We start from the raw sequence: 5,141 nt of genomic DNA on the forward strand, positions 1-5,141 counted from the left end.
CCTCTGACTCTGCATGTGATAGCTGGCACACAGATTCTCGACACTGCACACAGGGAGGGAGGAGCAAAAATGCTTTCACTACGTGCTGGCACTCAAAGCTGACTGGCGTATGGGGCGGACCGTAACTCAGACAGGGGGTTGCCCCAGATCTGATGAAACTATCACACACCGTGTACTAATTTATGACAGGGCATTATCAACATCAGCAAAGCCAGTCTTCAACAACAGAATGTCCCACTTTAACATGCTGAATGGGGTAAACTATCTCCCACACTTGATGGGCCGAATGGCCTATGCTGACTCACATTTATAAATTGAGCAAATAGGTTCACTTATCCATTCATTTTATTAAAAATTAATTCAGGATATGGGCATCCCAGGCAAGACTGTGTGCAGAAAGATAATTATAGATCCGAAACATTAAATTCTCTCCACAGATGCTGCCAGACCTATTTAAGCTTTCCAGCATTTTCTGTTTTGAGTTCCATTTTTAAGTTAGTATATATTATGTATCCTTGGGGAGGTGGTGGTGATTGTGAACTGACACCTTACCCCAATGTGGTCTGTATGGTGTAGATAGGTGGGCTCTTAAGGAGGAAGTTCCAGAATTGTGACCCAGTGAGGGTGAAGGAAGAGTGATATACTGCCAAGTGGAGACTTGGAGGAAAACTTCCAGGTGATGGTGTTTCCCTTTGTTCTTCTAAGTGGCAGAGATTGTGGGTTTGTAAGGTACAGTTAGAAGAAACCTTGAAGGGTTGCTGCGGTGATTCTTGTAGATGGTTCACATTGTGGTAGAAGGAGTGAATGTTTAGATAGTGGAGCATGGGATCTTAATACAGTGTAATAAACCTAATAAACCTTATTCAAGACAGGATTAAATGCGTGATTGTGGTTGAAGCTGCACTCACCCATGCAAGTGGAGAGTATTCCATCATATTCCTGGCATGTGCCTTGTAGATGGCAGACAAGTACTTCTGCAGAATTCCCAGCCTTTGATCTGCTCTTGTCACCACAGCTTTTATGTGGCTAGTCCAATTAAGTTTCTGATCAATGGAAACCCTGGGATCCTTCTGTGCAGTACTAATCTATGATTCAATGCTACGCCAGTAGTGCAGGATTCAACAGTGGTAGTGCTTTTGAATTTTAAGGAGAGATAGTTAGAATGTCTCTTGATGGAGATGGACATTGCCTGGCACATTTGTGACATGAACATATCGGTCCAAGCCTGAATATGGTCTGGGTCTTTGTGCATGTGAGCAGTTGCAAACAGACATGTACACTGTGAAAACATCAGTGAATATCTTCACCTTGACTTTACATTGGAGGGAAGCTCATTGATGAAGCAGATGAATATGGTTAGGCCTAGGAAGACATTGGCTGGTATTTTATGACCTCACTTGGGTGAGGCTCATAAATTCCCGCCTGAGGCCAATGGAGAATTCCATTCTATGAGCCTTGCCCGCCCCAATTCTGGGTGGTAAAGTTCCAGCAACTGTCCTGAGAAAGCCCTGCAGTGATCAATTGGGGCTGAAATGATTCAAATTTAACAATTACAAATGAACTTCATCTCTTCAAGTTCTGTTTAAGTTTTTAAGATTATTTAAGTTTATTTATTAGTGTCACAAGTAAGCTTACATTAACATTGCCATGAAGTTATTGTGAAAATCCCCTAGTCACACACTCAGTGGGTACACAGAGGGAGAATTTAGTATGGCCAGTGCATCTAACCAGTACGTCTTTCAGATTGTGGGGGGAAACTGGGACACCCGGAGGACGTGGCTCTAACCAGTGGAGATTCATCAGCTTGATTTGCACTGACTTTGTTTTTACTAGTGCCCCCTGATGCCACATCTGGCCAAGTGGTTCCATAATGTCAAGGGCAGTCATTCTTCCTCAGCACTGGAATAACACTCATTTGGAATCAGGCTGTAATTGGGGGTGGAGTTGAATTGTCAAGGTAGAACCCAAACTGAACATTGGTGATTAGATCATTGGTGAGGAACTGCTGCTTGATGTCAATGACATTTTCAGTCACTCTGTTAACGACTGAGATAAGCATACGGGATGGTAATTGACCTTTGTTTTTCGGTCAAGGCATATCTGGGCAATTTTTCACATGTTCAGATGGCCACAAATGTTGTAGCTGTACTGGACTAGTTTGGATAGAGGCACAGGTAGTATTAGAGCACATATTTTCAGCTATACAGCTGACATGTTGTCTGGGCTCATTGTCTTCACAAATCCAGTACCTTCAGTTGTTTTCTTATGTCATGTGGAGTGAATTTAAGTGGCTGAAGACTGGCAGCTGTGATGCTGGGTACCTCAGGAGGATGCTGGATACCTCAGGAGGATGCCAAGATGGATCATTCATTCAGCACTTCTGGTTTCAGCCTTTTCTTTTGCACTGATGTGCTGGGCTCCTCCATCATTGAGGATGGGGATATTGTGGAACCTCCTCCTCCAGTTAGTTGTTCTTGTTCAACATTATTCACGACTGGATTGTGGAGCTCAGATGTGATCTACAGAAACGTAGAATCCCTACTGTACAGAAGGACCACCAAGTCTGCACTAACTCTCCAAAAGATCATCTTTCCAGGTAAATCTCCTGGAACTGTAGAATAGAACCATAGAATCCTTACAGTGCAGAAGGAGGCCATTCAGCCCAATGAGTCTGCACCGACTCTTTGAAAGGGCATCTTACCCAGGCCAACCATCCACCTGCTCGCCCCATCCCCATAACCCCACGTATTTACCCCTTAATTCCCATAACTACACATGTTTGGACACTGAAGGACAATTTTAGCATGGCCAATCCACTTAACCTGCATATGTTTGGACTGTGGGAGGAAACCGGAGCATCTGGAGGGAACCCACACAGACACAGAGAGAACGTGCAAACTCCACACAGTCAGCCAAAGCCGGACTCAAACCTGGGTTACTGATGCTGTGAGGCAGCAGCGCTAACCACTGTGCCACCATGTTGCCCTGTACCATTTCTGATAGGATAAGACATATCTGAGATGGTGACCAAGGAATCTAGGACTTTGGCTGAAAGGCATGACTTGTGAGTGTGACTACATCAGGCTGTTATTTGTCTAATGTGCTGTACAGCTCACCCAATCCTGACACAGCTGTAAGTGAGGAGGAATTTGCAGTTTACATTGGGCTGGGTAATGCTTTTGGCACATCCCAATTCAATGCTGGGTGGCTTAGCCTGTTTTATTATCATTATGCTTGAAGTAGCAACTTGATACACCTGAATAATTTGCAAGGCCAATTTCAGAGGGTCTGGAGTTACATATCTGCTAAATTAGGTAATGAAAGATCTCCTTTCCTTAATTAATGAACTAGATAAACTTTGACAACAACCCAATAGTTACACGGTCACCATTACTGATAGGCACTTTATATTCCAAATGTATTTCATTAACTGAATGTAATTTTCTCAGCTATGTGGTGATATTTGAACACCATAAGAAGACTCACAACACCAAATTAGAGTCCAACAGGTTTATTTGGTAGCAAAAGCCACTAGCTTTTGAAGTGCTTTGTGCCCCTTCGTCAGGTGAGTGGGAGTTCTATTCATAAACAGAGCATATAAAGACACAAACTCAGTTTACAAAATAATGATTGGACTGTGAGTCTTCACAAGTAATCAAGTCTTAAAGGTACAGACAATGTGAGTGGCGAGAACATTAAGCACAGGTTAAAGAGATGTGTATTGTCTCCAGACAGGACAGTTAGTGAGATTTTGCAAGTCCAGGCAAGTTGTGGGGGTTACAGATAGTGTGACACAAACCCAAGATCCTGGCTGAGGCCGTCCTCATGTGTGCGGAACTTGGCTATCAGTCAATATCTGATAGCCAAGACAATTCACATTAGACAAATTTCAGTCAATATCTGATAGCCAAGCTCCGCACACATGAGGACGGCCTCAACCGGGATCTTGGGTTCATGTCACACTATCTCTGTAAACTCCACAACTTGCCTGGACTTGCAAAATCTCACTAACTGTCCTGTCTGAAGACAATGCACATCTCTTTAACCTGTGCTTAACCCTCTCTCCACTCACATTGTCTGTACCTTTAAGACTTGATTACTTATAAAGACTGGCATTCCAAGCATTATTTTGTAAATTGAGTTTGTGTCTTTATATGCCCTTTCTGTGAATAGAACTCCCACTCACCTGACGAAGGGGCAGCAAGCGCTCTGAAAGCTAACGGCTTTTGCTACCAAATAAACCTGTTGGACTTTAAGCTGGCGTTGTGAGACTTCTTACCGTGTTTACCCCAGTGCAACACCGGCATCTCCACATCGTGATATTTGATCTCAGTTCTCGGAGTCATTGTCCAGGGTTCTTGGATGTCTACAAAGGCAAAGTATTGCAAGATGCTGGAAATCTGAAATAAAGACAGAAAATGCTGGTGATCCTCAGCAGCCTGGCAGCATTTGTGGAAGGGAAAACAGGGAGAATGTTTCAGGGCAATGACCTTGCATTTCAACACTGCCGGGACTCAATGAATCGCGCACTTAGGCCCTGGAGGGATATATTTCTGACAATCGCTGTCCATCTGGAAAGACTCGAGATCGGAAAGAGGAAATTACAAAAGGGAGACTTGCAAATTGAACATGGGTAGACACTCGCTCCCTCTGCACACACCCTGAATCGAGTCGGTAAACAGCACAACAGGCTGTAATCATGAAAAAAGGGGTTACAACTGTTGAAACAACGCAAATCATGGCAGAGTGAAAACAAATGCTCCGAATCGGGGGACCGGAAAAGGAAAATGAAAATTAAACTGTGTATTGCTCGTAGGGCGAAGATTGGGGAATTCCTGCTGTCGAGACATTCACATCCTGCACAATTCATGGAAGGCGACCCCATTCCGTGCGAGCAGTGGGGTTATCAGTTCGGAAACCGGCAGAATAACAGCGGCTTTGGCACTAACCCTTGAGTCACTGTTAATCCCGCCAACTCTCCGAGTGAAAGCCTGGCAGAGGCAAAGTGTGAGACTGTTTCCATTCAGACCTGAGTGAACCAGTTGCTCCTCGTTTCTCCATGGAAAGTGCCCACTAATCGCAATATACCCACCGTTTAACTTTTAACCGTATTCCAATACTCAAGTGTGGATTATTTAATA

Source organism: Carcharhinus amblyrhynchos, chromosome 2, assembly GCF_965287045.1.
Source record: "Carcharhinus amblyrhynchos chromosome 2, sCarAmb.v2.hapA, whole genome shotgun sequence".
In the NCBI taxonomy this organism is placed as follows: domain Eukaryota; kingdom Metazoa; phylum Chordata; class Chondrichthyes; order Carcharhiniformes; family Carcharhinidae; genus Carcharhinus; species Carcharhinus amblyrhynchos.